This window comes from Podarcis gaigeae (genome assembly GCF_964106915.1).
Source record: "Podarcis gaigeae genome assembly, chromosome: 3".
Classification (NCBI taxonomy): domain Eukaryota; kingdom Metazoa; phylum Chordata; class Lepidosauria; order Squamata; family Lacertidae; genus Podarcis; species Podarcis gaigeae.
Window position 1 is genome coordinate 26,226,579 of NC_139680.1, and position 21,364 is coordinate 26,247,942.

At 41.4% G+C, this 21,364-nt stretch overlaps 2 protein-coding genes across 17 annotated transcripts in view; one reads left to right on the plus strand and one right to left on the minus strand.

The window, feature by feature from the left end:
* Window positions 1–21,364, plus strand: part of TRAPPC12 (trafficking protein particle complex subunit 12) — a 647,809-nt gene that overhangs the window by 277,760 nt on the left and 348,685 nt on the right. The window lies entirely within an intron of this gene.
* MYT1L (myelin transcription factor 1 like) overlaps window positions 1–21,364 on the minus strand; it is a 282,351-nt gene that overhangs the window by 255,791 nt on the left and 5,196 nt on the right. For 6 of the 16 annotated variants that reach the window (XM_083729982.1, XM_083729985.1, XM_083729972.1 and 3 more), the window contains exon 1: window positions 20,275–20,705. The exons of 1 other annotated variant lie outside the window; for it this stretch is intronic. The gene's annotated coding sequence lies outside the window, so the exon portion shown is untranslated. Of the gene's footprint in view, window positions 1–17,759; window positions 18,885–20,274; window positions 20,707–21,364 lie in introns of those variants that run through there. 9 more of the 16 variants (XM_083729975.1, XM_083729974.1, XM_083729973.1 and 6 more) reach the window with 5 other exon arrangements.

Genomic DNA, 21,364 nt, shown 5'->3' on the forward strand with positions numbered 1-21,364 from the left:
GTGCAAGGGGTGCGGTCCGTCCTGGGTGTCATCACAGGGGGGGTGACAAAATGATAAAAATATGAGTTTAGGGGGGAAATGGGCTCACATAACATTTTAGTTCAGTCAACAAACGTAATGAAACGCGGCTGGCACTGGGTGCCACACAGCGGGGTCCAGCACTTTCCATGGGGCCTGCAGTGTGCCCAAGCCATGCATCTCTCCTGGGAGTGGCATGGTGGCTTGGGCGCCAGCAGGCTCCGCACTGCCTTAAATGGCAGCATGGAACTTGCGTCTGCCCTCCGTCTCTCCCTCGGGCGCCCTACAGCTGACGGGGAGGCGGTGGAGAGGCTCCATGCAGCACGCCCCACCCACACCCGGCACCTGAGTGGCTAGCAACACTGCTGTCCACAGGGTGGGCACCACTACTGAGAAGGCCTTCTGCGTGGTTCCCTATAGCTTCAAGGAGTGATGCCCATTGGATTGCCAGACAATATGCCAATGACTACGGGCTAAAGCTGTGTCAGAACATTCAACTCGATGCGGAGCATCCCACTTCTACAACAAGCATAGAAACCAAGCGGACTGCCAGAAAATACAAGCCCCTTGCTCTGTGCCCTGCATTGAAATGCAGCAGGCTGCTTAAGGTGTAATGGAGTTTGCAGTCCCTCCTCTGCTAACTGCCCCCCACCAACAAGCTAGCAAAATGTTTTGCAGGCTAGTAACTTCTCTAGGGACGCGGGTGGCGCTGTGGGTTAAACCACAGAGCCTAGGGCTTGCTGATCAGAAGGTCGACGGTTCGAATCCCCGTGACGGGGTGAGCTCCCGTTGCTCAGTCCCTGCTCCTGCCACCCTAGCAGTCTGAAAGCACTTCAAAGTGCAAGCAGATAAATAGGTACCACTCCGGCGGGAAGGTAAACGGCATTTCCGTGTGCTGCTCTGGTTCTGCCAGAAGCGGCTTAGTCATGCTGGCCACATGACCTGGAAGCTGTACGCCGGCTCCCTTGGCCAATAAAGCAAGATGAGCCCCACAACCCCAGAGTCGGCCACAATTGGACCTAATAGTCAGGGTCCCTTTACCTTTAACTTCTCTAGCCTTATTTAAAACTACACATTACAACAGCAGTTCTGTGTGGCTACACATAGAATCACACAAGAGCAAGTGTACGTTTGTGAGAGAGAAGGAGATTTTGTTTATTTACAACATTTGCATACTGTGCTTCATAATAAATATCCCTGTTCATTCTTAATAGCAAAAGCAGTACATGAATGAGGACTGCAGAACAACCCTCACACTTGCATTCCTCCTTTGCAGAAGTTCACACGTTGTGAATGTTCTTAGCTGAACACCAACACAAGTGGGAAGCATATAGAGAAGAAGGGCTGAAGTGTGGTCAGTGGCAAGTGCATTGAGAATTCAAATAAGTACACTGCCTTTGTCGTTAAAATCAGACCCACCATTTCTACATGAATGCCATGTTTACATACACAGAACTGTTGGTGTCTTATCTAGTTCAGCCCTAAAGTGAAGCTCTTCCAGTATGCTTCTAATCCAGCATAGGGGAAATCCAAAGAAAATCACCACTATTTCAGTGTTAATGTATTCATGCACTTGTTTGCTGTGAATTTATGGCTACAGAACCTGCCACACAATGTGCTGCCTCTTTTCAGATATAACCAATATTCTGCTTGTACTGCAGAATTTTTTGTTCCTGCCTATTTTTGATAGCAGCTGCTTGCACTACTGCCTAGCACCCTATATGCCTTTAACTAGTGAATGCCATTAAATCAACTTCTCTAATTGGCCAAGAGCCTTGTTTGAGATCACCATCTCTGTGTAGTAATTTATTGCAGTAAGAGTGCAGGGCTCTGATCAGCTAAAGCACTTAACATACCCAGCTTTAAGCATGTGAATAAAGCATGTGTGATAATGACTAGGTAGAATGGGATGTAGGGGGCAGGATGGAGACAGATTGTCATTGCCACCCCATATTTATCTCATTGGTACACACTGGGAATGAACAAAAGCAAACAGTTCACTGCCTATAAACCCCAAAACTTTGCATTTCTTTCACTTGTTGTGTTTGTTAATGATAATATCAGCGATTAAAAATAAACGCACACACCTGTATCTCTGGAATTTACTTGGCCTCAGACTTCTTAATGTGATGCAGACTCCAGAAAATAGAAGCTATATGCTTTTAAAGTCTCTTACACAGAACAGAGGTCTAGTGCAGCATAGTTAATTTGTGAACGTGGTGCATGCATGTCTTTAAACAATGCCTTCTTTCCAAGAACTTAAAATGGTTGATCTCAATATATATGCACTTCCTAGTAGAGGAACCCAGAAACCTGGGTTCAACTCAGCTCAAGTATTTATGGCCTTGGTAATTATGCCAGGTGAACTGTGGAACATTTTGCACATGAAAGACATTCAGAAAAGTTTTCAATTTTTATTTGTGTATAGGAGGCCTGATTCAGGATGGACAATGATGCAGTAAGTGGGGGGGGGGGGGAATGAATCTTAATGTGAAAACAGTTCAACAACACTTTGTCTAAACTTTGGTCTCGTATCTTGTTGGAAATTAATTTGGCTGTACAGCCAATGAATTTCGTAAAATAATTTCTAGCTGGGAATAACACCGTTTGATGTGGAAAGCTTGATAATCTTTTTTTACTACTACTACTAATAATAATACTAATTTATTATTTATATACCGCCCATCTGGCTGGGTTTCCTAAACCTTCCAAGTGTCTCTATTTTCCAGGGGCAGTTCCAGATTTACCGCTGTCCCGGTTTGATCCCAAGATGTCCTACTTTTCCTTAGTACAGTGGTACCTTGAGTTACAAACACCTCAGTTTACAAACGCTTCAGGTTACAAACTCTGCTAGCCTGGAAGAGTTACCTGGAGTTGAGAACTTTGCCCCAGGATGAGAATGGAAATAATGTCTGGCGGCACAGTGGCAGCAAGAGGCCCCATTAGCGAAAGCACGCCTCTAGTTAAGAACAGTTTCAGGTTAAGAACGGACCTCTGGAATGAATTAAGTTCGTAACTGGAGGTACCACTGTACATCCCTATTTTCTTCGGAGAAATGTTGGAGGCTTTGCAACCCCCAAGCCAAGGAGACATCTGAAGGCAGCCCTGTATGGTTTTTTTAATGTTTATTTTTTATTATGTTTTTATATATGTTGGAACCTGCTCAGAGTGGCTGGGGCAACCCAGCCAGATGGGTAGGGCACAAATAATAAAGTTGTTGTTGTTGTTGAATAGGACATCTCTATTTTCATCTGAGAAATGTTAGAGAGTATGGCAGAGCAGAGCTCTATAAATCCATGCTGAAAATAATCACTGGTAGCATTCAATGTTTCATTAACAGCAATAACAACAGCAGCAGAAACTGTAACATTAATTTATACACACAAAACATCCCATGCCCATCATTATATCCACCTGGGACACATTCAGAGTCTTCTGCACAGTTCTGATTGCCACACATCTGAGGATGTCACAAAGATGGAAAGAAACAGAGTATTTAAAGGTGATCATGGAATGGATAAGGGACGCTGTGGGTGCCACTGTGGGTAAAACCTCAGTGCCTAGGACTTGCTGATCGTAAGGTCGAACTGCCCACCTAGCAGTTCGAAAGCACCCTTAAGGGACTTCCGGGTCGGCGCCATCGCCGAATGGCGGACTCCCTCCGAGCTCCGGAGGGAGCCTGCACGGCAGGGGCTGGGTCCTACCGCACCGGCGATGCGGGGACCCTTAAAAACCACGGCCACGGGGGCCGTGGACATGGAGACTCGGCTGGCACCGTTAGCGCCCTCCCGACTCGTGAAGGAGCCTTTTTAAAGGCTAAGGATCGGGTGCCGGGGAGAAGCGTGGTGTTTTGAGTCCTCTGCCATCCCTGCCGTGCGAAGCCGCATGCCATCCGGCGGAGAGCGCTGGCTTTTTCCTTTGAAAATTTGGACCTAAAAGAACAACCCGTAAGTAATTGGAATCTGGACTAAAAAGAGGGACAAAATTTTAAAAATTTCGGAGCGAGCGGGGGAGGCGCAAAAAAGGAAGTCAGCCACCCCCTCCATTGTAGAAGGGTCAAAACAAAGGATTTGATAACTAAGATCGGAATAACATCATTTTGGCAAGTTTGGAACCTCACGAGTGAAGAATATGAGATTGAGCTGGAGGAGGAAAGTAGAATTTGGACTTAAAAACACCCCCCCCCCTGGAACCCCGGGAGCGATCGATGACGGTGTTTGGAGAGGAGAAAGGCAAGTTTTGACAGCTGTCAAAGAGCTGTCAAAGCAGAAAAACAAGATAGAGACTATGTCACAAGGACTTTGCAGGTTATATTTGTTATAAATTGGACACAAATTGCTTTAAATAAGGATTACAAAGTTACTAGGGCTAATGGATGTGATCTGGAAGAGAACTCAGTTTTTGCAATCCACCTAGAGGAGCCGAGGGATATCACAAGTGGTTTTAGTTGGAAATTTGAACAGAATTTTTTATCTCCTGGGAAACTGCAGAAATGGAACATTATTATGACTACAGAGGCCAGTATACCGAAGAAGACAATGGAATCATCCGTTGTGGAATGAAAGGAACTTGACGTAATGTTTTGTTTCTGAGCAACAAGCCTCTGCAAAGGAACTAACTTTTGGAATTAGGACATTTGTGCAGGAAAACAGGGACAGAAAGAAATAGAAAGAGGAGTGTGGCCAATAAGAACAACAAAACAACAAGAATTGGACTAAGTCGAAAGTGGGGACATTTGGGACATCCAGATTTGACAAGCTTAAGGATTATAATTTGGAGTTTTTCACTCCTGGATATAAAAATCTGGATGGAAAAAATGGGCCTTTCTTTGAGACAGAATCCTTTCATGATTGGACATGCGAAACTAAAGAGGACTGGCAAAGGACTATGACTTAGAGAGACGTGGAAATATCGGACATTGAGGAATATTGGGAACGCAACCGGGAAAAGGGGGGGTGGGAAATGTGGAACCCAAAGGGCGTAAACTATGTTTTATTTAGGCTATATACATCTACATGGTATTCTAAAGTGGGGAACTCGTGGAGGGACTAAGCCGATTTTAGGGGAATGGAAAATAATTTTTTTTATAAAAAAAAAAAAAAATTTTGGGTTAAGGATAACAAGTTTGAAGTGAGGAGAAGAACTTGTTGAGATTATCTGTTTATTTGAGAGATTTGGAATACAAGGGGGGGAGGGAAGGGGAAGTCCTGAAAGGATGTAATTGGAAAAAGATTTGAAATTGGATGTTTTATTAATTTGTAATTAATTGGAAAACTTTAATAAATATTATTTAAAAAAAAAAAAACGAAAGCACCCTTAAGTGCAAGTAGATAAATAGGTACCGCTTTATAGCGGGAAGGTAAACGGCGTTTCCAGTCACCAGTGCAGCTTCGTCACGCTGGCCACGTGACCCGGAAGTGTCTTCGGGCGGCGCCAGCTCCCGGCCTCTAGAGTGAGATGAGCGCACAACCCTAGAGTCAGTCATGACTGGCCTTCGGGCAGGGGTATCTTTACCTTTACCTTTTATGGAATGGATAACCTTTCACATAAAAACTGGTTGAAAGTTTTGTGGCTTTTTCCTGGGGGAGAGGGGGAATTCCAAGGGTAGAGTTTTTGTATAATTATGAATGGATCAGTTTTTAATGGAGAGACAGATTGCTCCCATGTTATACTGCCGCTTTGGGTTACCCAATGAAATTCATTAAGCTCAGAACAACAACAAAAGTACTTCTTCAGATAGAGTTCAATTAACTAAATACAATTCACTGTAGCAAGATGTGACAAAGGACCCTTGCTTAAATTGTTTTTAAATAAGGTTAGACAAATTTGATAGATCCATAAAGGGTTATTAGCTGTGTTAGCTAAATAGAAACACCGTGTACAGAGGCACTGTACCTCTGAAAGGCACTTACTGGGGACAAACAACAAGAGATGGTCCATTTGAATAATGCAGAGTGCCTGCCTTTAGAAATAGAGTGCTAGTTTAAATATATTTTGTAAGTGAGACAGCTGTTCAGGAATCTCTGTAGAAAGTGAGTGGGTCTGCATTATGTAATCAGTCTCTACATTTTGTGTCTTCATTCTATAATCATTATAAAATGTTATTATCTATGCCCTGCCCTCCCAGTCTTCATCCTAGAGGAATGTCTACACTGCTAAAGGAACAATTTCTGCTGGTCTTAAATTAGGATACAATGCAAACTGGAATTTGACTTTTAAACTGTTTGAGTTGTAAGCCTGCTCTAGTGTTTTCTACCATATAAAATTCCCACAGGAGACCAAATAAGACAATGCCATACAGGTTTCCATTTATTATCATACTTTTCCATTCCTTACCACTCTGGAGAATTTTCAGGGTCAAAGCTATGTTTCATGAACATTGTTTGGAAACATTTTATTCATTTTCTGGTGTGACATAAGGTGTTATTTATACCATAGTTTTTAACACAAATTACTGCTATTCATTAACTCCTTCCTTTGTCCCTGTGTTTAGATCACCCCAAATCCAGGAAATAACAGGCCACTTGAATACCTGCTGCCAAAGTCCACGGCTACCAAACAAATATCCAAGTTGGGATTATACATTATTACTTATGGCGTTGAATACCGATGAATACAGGTTTGCTAACTATCTCATACATGCTCACAGCAGCCTGTCATGATGCCACTGATGCTCATCCATGCGCCAAAACCTGCCTCCATGCATATGAAGCAGTTTCTGGATAAGACTGACTTATTTTCAAACCTACCCTTTATGAAAAGTTCCATATGTGTAATAAATGTAGGCAATTATTACTATATTTCCAGGAAACAGTCAGTAACGCACACTTCACTTTTGCAGTACAAAACGTACATTAAGTGACATACCTGCCTCAAATACAGGACATATAAATTTTATGATAACTGGAAGTACAGAACCTCCAAACTGTTAATGGGTGTTCATCCAAATTTGAATGGGGGCACCAATACCACTCAATGGGAAACTTCAAATACCGATAGTATTTTTAGATGTCCCAAAACTGGGTACACTCTATTTTAGTGGGCTGCTGGACTTGTTTCCAAAAGATAAATATTAGCTGGAATAATGTAATATGCTAAAGCATATATAATTAGTTTGTATATATACCAACTTCAGAGACCACGACTGGCTTCAGGGAGCTAATTCAAGAATCCCTCTAATACAGGAAGGCCCCATGAAAGGACCTAAGTATGCATACAGAAGGTCCCATACTCAATCAATGGCATGTCCAAGTGGTAGGGCTGTGGAAGGTTCCTGTCTGAAACCCTGAAGAGTTGATACCATTTAGCATAGACGACGCTAAGCTACATGGATCAATGGACTGATTTCATATAGGACAGTTTCCTATGTTCTATTGTTCCACACTTTCAGAATTACAGAAATGCAAGGAACAAGTGAAATGCAGAACTAGCTTCCTGTTTTTGAACTTCCCTCTGTAAAGATCAGAGCAAAGTTGGGCATCTCCTCCCCACAGTGAGATGAGTTAACTCCAGATGTAAAGACAGCTTACATCTCACTCTGGGGAAGGGCTTCAGGGTGGATGTGGAGAGGTCCATACACTGTGCGTCAGCAGCAGGAGTGTAAACAAAAGCAGCATGGACCACACACATTCTTCCTCTCATGTATCTTCTCCATAAAGTTGCTAAAGCTCCTGTGTACTTCAGCACTAAAGACGATAATCATTCTATGTCTGTCCTGAAAATGAAATATCCCTGACAGATCATGGCTACCAAATAAAATTCCCTTTAATTATAAATGGAATTGGTGTGGATAGAAGCCTTCAGAGATGAACTAATTTGGAAGATTTAGACATCTGATTGTAGTTAATTTGCAACAGAATGGGACTGTTTTGTACTGAAATAAGCACACTCAAGAACATCATCAATCTAAATATAGCTTCACTATACATCAGAAGATACTCTTGGGTGTGAAATGTACCATGCATGTTGCCACCTATATTAAAAAAAGGGAGCAATGATAACGGCTTTGTTTTTTCCTTAGCTGTCCAGCAAATTTAACTTTCCATACTTTAATTTATATTTACAAAGCCAAACCTTACTAAAGTTTAAATGCATCACACATGACCATTATGCTTTTCAATGTGGAAAAAAGGATTAATATTAGATTTAGTCAGGAAACATATCTTGATCAGGTATAGTTCTAATGAGCATCTGCCTAATTTGTGGAAGTCATGAAACTCTTTGTCCTGGGAAGGTCAGTTTGCCCCTTCTCTTGTTTCACTGTTATTTGTTTGTTTAGGCAGACTTTTGGTTTATTAGATAGATAAGGGAGCTGCTCCAGACTAATTTGAAATCATCACTTTTTTTCTTTAAGTCACTGCTAGAAGTGGGAGAAGAAAAAGGCTATATTTTTTGTAGTTTTACGTAATCACACAGATTTTTGTTAGATTGCACTTACAGTGTTTACTTCTATTGGTATCCTTACAAATTTATTTCTGCCTCAAAAGTGCTGACTCTAAACTGGAAAGTAGTTGGCAACTGGCAAGCGCTAAAGCTGTATCTCAAAATGAAGAGGCTCTGAATGAAAATTTGCGTTTGTCATTTTATAGACATGACTGTTTAATTTCACTACATCAAAACATGCTTAGTCAGATAAACCAAATTAAAACAACAACACTCTTAACACTGAAATAGGAATTAATATGAAAGAAATTAATAGTTGTTGGATGCATTAAGGAACAATGCATTAAGTCTGACAGGGATCCAGATTTCACAGGTTTAAAAATCTGTGCTTCAGCCTTTATTAAAGGGGAGGCTTTTTTATATAGCTCGTTCTAATCTCCCACAGCTCCAGAACAGCGCAAGGGACTGTCACCAGTGTGGGAAGGTAAGCCCTCGCGATGTCATCATAGTAATGGCAGCCTACTACAAAATGCTGTTCAACCACCCTTTCTCAGCAGCAGGACGCCTTTGCAACCTGTAGAGGTGACAGGAAGTCAGGCCTTGTTTCCTGGTAATGCCTCACATCACCACATAACTCCCCTGCACATGATACAGTGGGAGGGGATCCAACTTCATTCCCTCTTCCTCTGTTGGTGGCACATGCCCTCCCTCCTTGATTCTCAGTGCAGGCTAGGGTGGTTTGGGGCTGTAAAGGAACTTTTTGCTCACTGATTGCTCATTGTGGCTGGTGAGTTTTTTCACCCACTCCATACTGACCAGTAGGCAGATGTCATTAGGGGTCTGGTCCACCGCTGTAGACAAGCATATCTGGTTCAATTTGGTCACTTTTGGTAGTTAGGTGTGGGATGGGGAGAAATAAAATTTCAGCAAGGTGACCTTAGAAACCTTTCATGGTGAAGACATGAAGGGTCATCAGCCTGTGTTGCTGACGTAGGGTGACACCATCATCAGAGACACACACCATGAGCAAAGGAATCAGTTGCCAGAATGTATCAGTAGAAAAGAAGAGCTTGAATTTTAAAGGCCTCCACAAGAAGCAGGCAAGCAATCTTGGGTCAAAATACTACAAGAGAACTCTGCTGGTGCCCAGCTTCTTTAGTACAGTGGTACCTCGGGTTACATACGCTTCAGGTTACATACACTTCAGGTTACAAACTCTGCTAACCTAGAAATAGTGCTTCAGGTTAAGAACTTTGCTTCAAGATAAGAACAAGAAATCGGGCACCGTCGGCGTGGCAGCAGCAGGAGGCCCCATTAGCTAGAGTGGTGCTTCAGGTTAAGAACAGTTTCAGGTTAAGAACGGATCTCCAGAACGAATTAAGTACTTAACCCGAGGTACCACTGTATTGGTGAGTGCACAATAAAATATGAGATCAAGGTCTGAAACAGCATTAGCACAACTAAAAGCTATCTGAATTTGCAGCACAAGGTTGAGAAGAAGCAAAATAGAATGTAGCCTATTCTACAAGGTCTCCTGCTTCTTAATAATAATATATTAGCAAAAGTGGTGGGGACTACTGGAAGGTAATTATGCAGAGCAGCTGTAATAAGAATGACAGGACCTCACAGCTAGCATCAGCTATACCTGTAAAACTGCAGCCTGGAGTACCTGAAATTCACCAAATGGCTCCAGCATAGAACCATCTGCATGTGCATTCTAGACAGCAGCCAGATATGGGCTTTTCACCCAAACTGGAATGTTTTGCTTGAGATGCTAACACTATGCCAAGAGGGTTTCCCATGTTAATTTTTACCACATCCATTAAGAGCACGCCACCCACTTTTGTACTCCATGCTCATTAACCCAGAACTGCTTCTCCAACATCTGCCCTTCACTCATGAGCATGCAGTAACAGGATATCCACTCCTGTATGGCAGGATGTTCTTGGTTAGACCTTGTAGTTAAGGAGAGAGCTTAACCATGAAGTGGGTTTAAACAATAAACTAAGCCAAACAGCGGCTTAGCTCCTGTGCCATGCAAAGATAGAACTAGAAGGTAGGGAGCAAAGTGGGTATAAGCCTCTCTCTACAAGCGAGCACATTTGCACAGACCTAGTAAGCCATAGTTAAGCTGTCATGCAACCCAGGCCAATATTATGATTATTTTCCTTTTATTTTATATATGTATTTGGGCAGGTCTAGCTGTAGTATTCTCCATATTAAAAATGAAAAGTAACTGCAATTGTATCCCCACGCAGAGAACCCTAGAACATGAACTTGTTCACAAATGAATATTCAATACTTTATAACTACAGTGTCAGGAGGTGGTTTGCATGTGTCAATAAGCTATCAGAGATCAAGCAGAGCAGACAGAACTTTTACATCAGCACACATTTCAAACACAATGCTTTTCACTTGATTCCTTTCACATGTTCAGCTGCAAATCAAAACGAATAGAGAAATCAAGTTCCATGCAAGTCTGTGTAAAAACAAACTGAGAAACCCAGTTGCTCCAAAATTTCTAAATGTCTATGAATAGGTTACATTACAAAACCTGCCCTTTGGAATTCCCTTTCCTTGACTCTAAGACAGGTGCCATCTCTGTTGTCTTTTTGCCACCTACTGAAAATCACCCTCTTTCAACAAGCCTTTTAATCTGATATCTTTCCCAGTATGTATTAGAATCATTTTTAATGTGTTCTATTGATTTATCCCTTGTTTGTCACCCTGGCCGCATTTGGAAGAAAGGGCAGGATACAAATTAAATAAAGAAATAAATCCATTTATTGACAAAGAAAGTAGGTTACTGGACTTATTTTGGCTCAGCACTGCATTGAGTCAGTTCCACCTGAGATGCACACACAACCCATGTAAATGTTGTATACTAATGGCAATATGCATGTTGGGATACAAATGTTAAATCTGCATAATGGCTTATGCCCAACATATTTAAAAAGATCATACCCTTGCCTAAAGTCAAATCTGTTCTCAGACTGGCTGAAAGAGCTATCTTAACAATACCATCTATTTGCCAAAATTCAGCAGAAACTGAAGTATTCTCAGAGCTGCCCTAAAACTGGGCAACTGCCTTCACCCAGAGGTTTGTCAAACACTTGAGCTTTTTTTTAAGAATAGCTGTAAGCAGTTTATAATGCATAAGAAGCTTTTAGCATGCAAGGTTGTGTCACCATATAGATGAGAGTGTAGCATTTTGATGTGTTAAAACAAAATCATGCTACTAAAATCAGTGCATGTTGCTAATTTGCCATCATCTACCCTGAACATTTGGGAAGAGGCTGGATAGAAATTTGAATAAATAAAGCATACTCCAAGACAGCTCATTTTTAAGTGCAGCCCTACAATCTTGTGCTCTCAGTTTGCATACATAATTTTTAATGCTATCACTGAACATTCTGTCCACAATCCAAAGGCAGTAGATGGTCATGACAGACAGATTGTTGACAAGTCTGCTAGGAAGAAGGAAAAAAATCCATTAGTGATCTGGATTTTAAGTCCAAGGAACTGACAATGAAATTGTTTAAATCACAATGGTATCATCAGTTCCTGATTTCTACCAAAACTTAATTTGCTGGCATTTAAATGTTAATATTATTGATAACCAGTAAAATATTTCAGCCTATTACTGTTTAGATCATTAGTGACTCTCTCTCATTTGTAAACAGGTACACTAACTTGTCCTTGGAGGGGTGCAAATGAGAACATTTCTTGGCCTGATGTATATGTGTAGCTAATCCCTTGGGGAAATATTGTTTTTAAACTTGTCAAAAACATAGTAGTTTTTCAGGATATGTGGAAATGGGAATAAAGTTGACTAGCTAGTCCCTTGGACTATCAAATGGATCGAATGTACTGATAATTACGAGGTCAATTTGGGACACTGGCATGAATTATAAATTTTATGCTATTCAAAAGTATACAACCTGTTGACAATCACATTTTACTAACAACATGCTTTATCAAGACTATTCTGGTTCCCAATAAAATATTTGGAAGACAATGGCCCGGTCACGCATGACAATTCTTTGCTTAGTTTGGCACTTTGCTCCTTCCTTGTCTTTTTGCAGTTGCGCCAAGCTAAAATAAAGTTAGGTTTGGCATGTTGTCCAACCCCAGAGTTGTGGTTAAGTTTTATTCAGACTAACCATGAGCTATAACAAAGAACAAACCTTGGCCTCTGGTCAAATTCATTAATGCCCTTTTATGCTTACCATTTTAATGTACCTTTTTAACGACACATTCTTTAAAAAAAAACAAAAAAAAACTTAAGGCCACAATTCAAACTTAACTGGATTGTTTCTAGTGTCCCTAATCCTTAGCATGCCTTCTACTAACTAAGTTCTAATGATCTCTGGGAAATTTAATTCTGAGTAAATAGGGTTCACATTACTTTCAATTATTTGTCATAATGTATGTTTGTCTGATGCTTCACATACACAAATCTCAATAAATCTATCAACTACCCTTTGTGATAGGCCAATATTATACAGTATATGCATTTTTAAAGGAAGTTGATGAGACACACAAAATGACTTTGTGGCTGAGGAAAGATTTGAACTGGGAATCATTCCCACCCCTAGCTGCTGCTTTGGAATACTATGCCACACTAACTCCCTGAAATCACAATGGTTAAAGTCATATCCAAGAGCTCTAGAGACAAAATCAAACCTGCTTAAGCCCCACTGAACTAAATGTGAACGGAGCTAGTTGCAACAGAGTTCTCCTTTATTTTAATACATCTTCAGGACAAATGACTTTGCCTGGACTGGTACCAATGTGTTCTTGTTGCAGCTCTCAAACACATTAAGATGAGCTCAACTTTAAACAGAGTCAGTCCCCACAATCATTTCTTGGTTATGTTTTCTGCAATAAATTTCCTGTAAGTTTTGTATGTGAGAGAGAGCACTTTACAAGATAATATCCCACCACCTCTAGAAAACTTTCAGAATGTGAGCTGAGATAGGATATGGTGATAAGCAGTCTCATAACATGCCTGATATATGTCAGGTATGTGTGCCACAACACTACTAACCACCATGATGGAGGCAAAATCATGTTATGTTGGCGTTATCACATCAGCTGCAATCCCAAAAATGGTTGTACAAATCCACTACTACTGACAACAACCCCTCTTTTAAACTAGAGGCGGTACAAGAGAAACATATTTCACTGGCCCACTTATTTACCTGCATAGCCCGAATTCTTTTTTTTAAAAAAAAAATCTGAGACAAAAAGACCCAATACTAGTCAGGATAAACCAGGCTTCCCTGGTTTAGTATACATTTAAAATCAAGAGGCTCTCCTCAGCTGTGCTCTTATAAAAAGCATGTCAGAACCTCAGTTCATAGCCCCATGGCCCATTGATTGAACATCCTTTGGAAGTACTAATACGTCATGATTCCTTCTTCAAGACAGATTGAAGAGAAATATTGTTTAAACTATATTTTTCATCTCCAATCTGTTAGTCCTTCCAAAGCACCTTGTATCAGAGTTTTCAGTTGTGTGATCCATCAAGCATAGCAGAATCATTATGTACAGCCTAGAAGCAGAAACAACATCCCATCCGGTGTTAAATGTGAGGCAGGACTCAAAGGCAAAAGATCATCCCTTCCATAATTTCTTCAAACAACAAATCTCAGGTATCCTAAGCTCACAGCATTGGGGGGAGGGGGTTATATGAAAAGAACAAATGTTCAGGAAGTGACAGAGATGGACAGAGTTAAATGCTGTAACATGGTACTTATTCACAGCACATTAGGCAGAAGAACACTAAAATTAGGCATAACATTTTATTCCCTCGGTAATATTCTTCAGCCCTGACCAGAGATGGTAGAAGACAAGATTTTGCTTGGAAAAATGAATTTTGACACTAACTCTGCCCCAATAATACCCCAATAAGTATAAAATGTAAGGTGGAACCATATAGTCTGTTGGACCCAGTACCTAAACATTTAAGCTAATCCATCACAAACTTGACTATTTATTATGTTCTTCATTTCTACAACCAAAATAGAAATAAATTCTAGAAGGTTGAAAAATGTAGAAAGCTAAAAACATCCAGTCCTAGAACAACATACAACTGAAGCTAAATAAATAAGGTTTTGCTGTTGTAAACAGCATATATGGACACTGAGGACAAAGAAACTTTAACTGTGCTGTGTTCAAGACCAAAGTAGCTGTCTGCTCAAAACCTATCATGCAAATGATTTTTAAAACAGTGCTTTCCCTACCACCCCATGGCCAATAACAACTAGCAATGAGCAGCACAATCCACAACCCACAACTTACAAACAGCTGGATCATTGCCAGATAGAAATAGAACATCAGTATATACCATGCCCTTTTTCTAATCAGTTTCCCAATTCAAGGACACCATGCTGGCATGAGATATGCCATGCTGGGATAAGGGAGATGGGTTTTGAAAACAGCAGACCCTGATGCTGAATGGCCTTAAAATCTTCAATCTTACAGATGTTTATGAGTTTGCCTGGTGCAGAGCTATAATCAATTTGCTTATGCCTGACCCTCAAGATGCATTAAATTTATCCTGAAGGAAACTAGTGTCTGAAACCAATCGGCCAGACTCATTAGACACGTGGGAGTTTCAGAGAACCGAAGGGCCTACTGGCAGATGCAACATTGATTTCTGTATGTTCACAATTTACCAGACTGCTCCATACTAGACGTGATGGCTCTCTATGGGGTGCCCTGCAGCCTTGATTATTTCACATCCAAGCTGGCTAGCATAGTTATGTGGCAAATGTATATTTGCAGCCTTTCCCAAGGAGCAATATTAAACTCTGGTATCCACACCATATCTAACGAGATAAAATAAATAAAATAAACATTTTACTTTAATGGTCTGTTGGACATTTTTGAGACTCGAACCACTTCTCTATTCTCCTTCAATCATTTTGTAACTTTAAATTTTTCACATAAACATGTTGGTACTAATAAAAGAATAATGTACTTTAATGGGAGGAAATCACATTTAATCAATATACTATTAGCATGGGTGAACTGTACTTTGTTGACAAACCTTAGAATTTACAGTGTGCAAGTTACTTGCCCCAATAAACAATTTGCAAATGTTGGGACTCTGTGTTTCATAAGGGTTTAAATATCACCACAAAGCCTCCCCATTGCTTACAATCAAAGAAGGAGCAAACAATAACAAAATGGTACATTTTGTTGAACTATAATGGCAAGAGGTACATGATGACAACAGCAGTTATTCTGCTTGATACAAGTGTTATCCTAGAAAATGAGATCACTTACTAAATGTGATTCTGAAGGATGGCATTTGAAAGAACAGCTCTATTTTGAACTATCATTGTGTCAAAAAGTATAATTACTGTGTGCCTGCTTAAGTTCGTGTGTGTGTGTGTGTGTGTGTGTGTGTTTATTGATAAAGTATAGCAATGGTTATGTCTGCAAGGCACCACTGCTTCATTACATTCAGAACAGCACTTTCTGAGAATGTTTGTGGCTGGTTTGTGAGTACACATACCTCTCTCACTATATATAGGGGTGGGTATACCCACATGTTCATTTTATGTATATATATTGGCTCAACTTCTGCATAATGTGAAATTATGAGGAGTCAAAACAAACTAGAGTTCCTCAAAAAGCAAATTTAATGATACACTGTATTATATGGAAAACAAGGACAGGGAAATCGTACCCCAAAAAAACCAAGATAGCTCACCATAAAGTCATACTATAAATTAATAACTTCGGTGAACAATCTAGTCACGTATGCAGTGGCAGGAACATACTTCAGCAGTGTATACTCAAACACAAAAGAAGAGCTGTTGCTGGCAATGAGCAAACTATTTTGCATACCAAGCTCTTAGGCTTGGCACCTAACACTTATTAATTCATCAGACAAGACAATCTATAAACTAAGCTAAAAATCAAAGTACTTCTTTTAGCTCTTTCTTAAAATCCCCACCCCACCCCCATTTTCAATTATTTTGTCTTTTTTTCTTTTCTTTGTGTAAGCTTGTCAGTAGAGCTCACTTTTTTCCCAGTGGCCAAAACAGGACCTCTATCTTTTAAAAAGCAATTATGTTTTTATTTACACAGATTTTTGATTCTCCCACTTATCTGGGTTTTATTTTGTATTATAATCTCACTATACTTAATAAATACATATGCATATGTGATTTAACTAGATGGTAACCACTAAGTTTAAGATCAGCATTCAAACTTGAACAATGAGCGAAAGTAACTGCAAGCTGTTACATATGAAGGGTTAACAGTTTGCTCAAACAATTCTTTGTCTGGTTATTATTGTGTCATTTTTACCATACTTAGTTCTCATATTTGGTATTTCATCAAAGGTAGCCTGAGAACCCCAAAATTTTAAGATTTGCACCTCCTTAGTATATATATATTTTCTACAAAGAAAAGAAGTGAGGGGGTACACTTATAAATTAGACCCCCCAAAAACCAAAAAAAAACCCAAACACTCCACAGTCAATGTCTAGTGGCTAGAGGACTAATTAAATACAATTAAGGGATAATTTATGCTTAATTCCAACCTCACAACCAGGATAGGTTGTTTTTGGCTTTTTAAAAAATTAGGTCAGTTAAAATGAAAACCTCGGTTTTTAAGGAGATTAACAGCCATTATAACAGGATAAAACTACTCTTATATCATAAAAAGAAGGAAGGCATTTTCAACCAAATATTCTGGTAATCCAGCACAATTATACAGTAAACATGTAAGTCAATTATTAGCTTACTAGAAGACTAAATTATATTCAGGTCCTGTGACAGACTTTGGAGTAACTGCAATAATAGATTTTACTGTCTACATTTAAATAGGCTTTTTTTTTTGCTATCTCTGTTCTGCTTTTCTATACAGAATATCATTTGGCAGTACAAAAATAATACTTCCCTTCACCCTTTGCCACCTCTGTATCAGTAAGTCGTTAAGGTTCTCAGAATCACAATATAAGGCACAATATTTCAGTCAATGAAAACATACACTCTCTCACAAGCATGTCACGCAGAATTAATTCCTTCTGAAATTTTACCTGAAACAACATTTATTAAGACTATCCGTCTGACTTTCTCCTTTTTAGAAAAACAAAAAATAATGATGCAAACACTGAATAATGGCTGCTGTGCATTTCAGAAAACAAAACCACTAAATTCCTGTTTGACTTAGAAGAAGAATCAGGTTCTCTCAATATTTCATATATCCCCCCCCCCCCATGCATGCAATAAAAAGAAATAGCCTATTCTTTTGTTCCCTCGTCAAGCAAATCAAATTCCTTGCAGTTGCTGAACAGAAAGCCAAAATAACGAAGTATAAAAGAGGGCATGCTTACCTTTATGGGCTATCAAATGGAACGCAGGAAAATTGCAAAACAAAGTAGTCCAAATGAATTATCTATGCATGCAGTCCAACTTTGCACTTTCAAGTAGGCCACACCGTCAAGCAATCATTTCAAACACCAGCCACCCTGCTTTTCCATCTTCGAGATATTCACCCAGAAATCTGTGACAAACCAGCTTCACGCTAACAACACAAACTCTTGCAGGGCTTCCAAATGTCCACCATTTGTTTGCCATTCACCCAGTCAACTTTTTCCAGTGCACATCTTCTCTCTGTGTGTGCATTTCCCGAGGTACAAGAGACAGGAATTGCTCCTCATTTGTATGCTAATTATTTTGCCACACAGACAGAAGTCATAATGTTTTCAGACAGGAACACAATGGATCCAAAGTTGGAAGGCAAGAAATTAATAAGTTGACGCCACTAAACGGCGGAGGAAGATGTACATGTGTGCAGCACTCTGCTTGCTGGATCAGCAGTAGCCTCCATTTAAAAGAACTAGCAGCAGAGAGGCAGGCAGTGGGCTACAGGAAAGCCTAGCTGTGTAGTATATGCATCAAGCACAGGTTCCCTTAGAGACCACATTACTGCAGCAAAATAACATCAGTAGCATACTGCTGACTGATATCCTCCTCTAGCTGCTGTAAATTTCACCTCTGAATTAAGAGAGGGACTCCTCACCTTCCTTTGCCCCCACTTTTGGATTACAACAATAGTTTCTAAATCCCCTGTTTATTAGACTCGCCAACAGAGTCAGGCAAGATTGAGGATGTATACTGTATGCTGCCTACATTGTTACCCACAGGCCCTAAATCTCTGGAGGTGTATCATGTGCAATGCTGTATTTAATATAATAGATGGGAACGGTAAATACTACTCAAGCTATTTAACAGCAACCCAGTGAAAGATATATGTTTTTAACATGGGGTCTCCAATTCTACGACGGACAAAAGTCTGCTTGTTATAGAAAAAGCCAGGAAATTCAGCAAGCTCCCTACCATTTTGATGTGTTTCTTTGGAAAGAATTAAAACTCTGCTTAATCCTTATATAATCGTGCAACGTGTACAGGGTTAACTCCAAGTATGTCTTTAACCTCATTTTGGTTAGCAGATAGCCACACATACCTTTGAAGGGAAGGCGCAAGAAAAGCAAACCTTTAATGAGGATAAATGAAAATAAGCCAGGACTGCAGAGCCAGATATATTAAACAAAAACCATCTCTGGTATAAAGTTTGGGAACAAAACTTTTGTGTGTGTGTGTGTGTGTTTGTTTGTTTGTGCGTGTATGTGTATGTGTATGATGTGTATACATACACATACATGTGATGATTCATATACAAAAAGGCTAGGGTATCTGGAAGCTTTCTTCAGAATTTTGTATTTTGTTTCTGATGCACTTTCTCCCAAGGCTAGCAAAGAACTGTTTTAAAGGGTCATCAGTCAGACACACATCTAAATTAATTCACTTCAGGCACACAGCACATACCTGAAAAGTCTAACGTGCATAATACTCAGTCATAAGGCAGGTAACTTTGCTGTTACTGTTGCTTGAAACATGACCCTTTAGGAACTTTGTGACTGTAACCCTATGCTTAAAAGGTCAAAATAAATTTGACTGGCCAGTTTCCTGCACAAAAAAGGTTTGTCTTTTTTAATGTATTTTATGCCAACTTTCCTAAATTCTAATTATTGTGGTCAAAACCAGTGAGCTAGGTACAAGCTGTAGGGACCTTTACACGGAGGCACAACTACAGGAAAGCCATGGAAAGAAACCAGAAACATCTCACACAGATGGCAACACACACAAAACTACTCTTCCTGGTACTATTTTTTCCCCATGTATAAAACATGTATGGACATTGGAGAAGTAACTGGTGAAGAGCTGTAAGAGAGAAAGCTTTCCCTGTGACTGAGAGACAAAATCTCTGCCCACTCCACCTTCTCACACAATATCTTATCAGAGTGCTCTGTGTGTGTCTCTCTCTCTCTCTCACACACACACACAGACAGTAACACAAGCCTTCATCCATATATATCACACACACACACACACACACACACACACACACACACCATAGTTCCCTCACGAGTTCTCTCTCACACACGGTCAAACCCACCCACTACCCCATTCACTCACATCCCACCGTTTTCTTCCCCCAACCTCCCCCCTCACACAAGCACAACCTTCCACAATTTCCCCTCACAAACGCGCGCGCGCACACACACACACCAGTCCCCTCAGAGTTCTGTCACACACAATGCCCACCGCCTCCATCTCTCCCACCACACAATGCAGACACGCGTGAAGTTGCCCCTTCTCCACACACCCCAGTTCTCCCCATCTCTCTCCCCCCTTCTTCTTCTCCTTCGCCATCCACTAGCTCCTGGCGTGTGTGTTGTGTGTGTGTGTGTGTTGTGTGAACGCGCGCGCGCGCCCTTCCCCCCCCCTCCCCACCGCCGCCTCGGAACTGCAGCCTCCTCGAAAAGGAGAGACAACAATACTGACCGCTCCTGCCGCGGCGGAGGAGGCAGCTGGGCTGACCCCAGCGCGGGAAGTCACACGGCGCACCTCCTTGCGCAGCCACACACCAGCCAGAGTAATCCGCCTCTCGCGGCTGCCTGAGGTGGCCCGAGAGAAGAAGGCCCGAGACGAGAGACGCCGCGGCCAGCGGCGGCCGCGCACCAAAGCTCTCTCTCTCTCTCTCGCTTGGCAATTCCCTTCCCAGCTCGCACTGCAGTCTGTGAGGGGAAGGGGAAGCCTCGCTGGAGCGCAGCCCGCCCTTCGCTCGCTCGCTCTCTCGCTTCCCTCCTGGGCTCTCCCCGGCAGCTCCACAGACGAGGCAGCCACGCTGAGGGCAAACTTTGCTGACAAATCTTGCCCAACGAGTGTGTGTGTGTGTGTGTGTGTGTGTGTGTCGGGGTGCGCGCGCTGCAGCGAAAGAATGCGAGGGCACAAGCCTTTCTCTCCCTGGACTCGATTGGGGGGGGGGGGAGGCGGGACGCCGAGGTGTTTCCCCAGGAAGGAAAAGGGATCTTAGCGGGCTGCCCCCTCCCTCGCACCTGGGCTTCCTTTCGCCTCCCCCAGCTCGCCTTCTCCATCGACGGAGCCTCCTGGGGCTCCCTCGGTTACACCTAAAGCCTCAAGCAGTGCGTCTGACCGGGAAAGCAAACAAACAAAACCAGACTCGGAGTAACCTGGTGTGAACCAAGGGTGGCGATCCGAAGGTTACGCAGGCCAGGCCAAGCCTGCGCCGGCTTTCTCGGGAGTAAGCTTCTGTTACTCCCGAGTAAGTGTGTGCAGGATGGCACTGCAGCTTTTCCTGGGGGGGTGGGGTAAAGCTCGACATGGAAACTCAGGGGACTTACTCTCAAGTAAAATAAATAAAAATATAAGTAACCCAGGATCGGAAGGGAGAGAAAGCGTGTTAACGCGCTTTTTCAAGGGATACACTGCGTGGACAAAGCGTGATATAAAGCATCTTCACTTGTCCTGGAAAAGCCCCGTCGATTTTGATGGTGAAGGAGAACCGTTTCCTGGGTAAAATTAGGAGCCTGGGGTTTCTTCACACTTCCAGCTGGAAATGGCACTCTGAAGG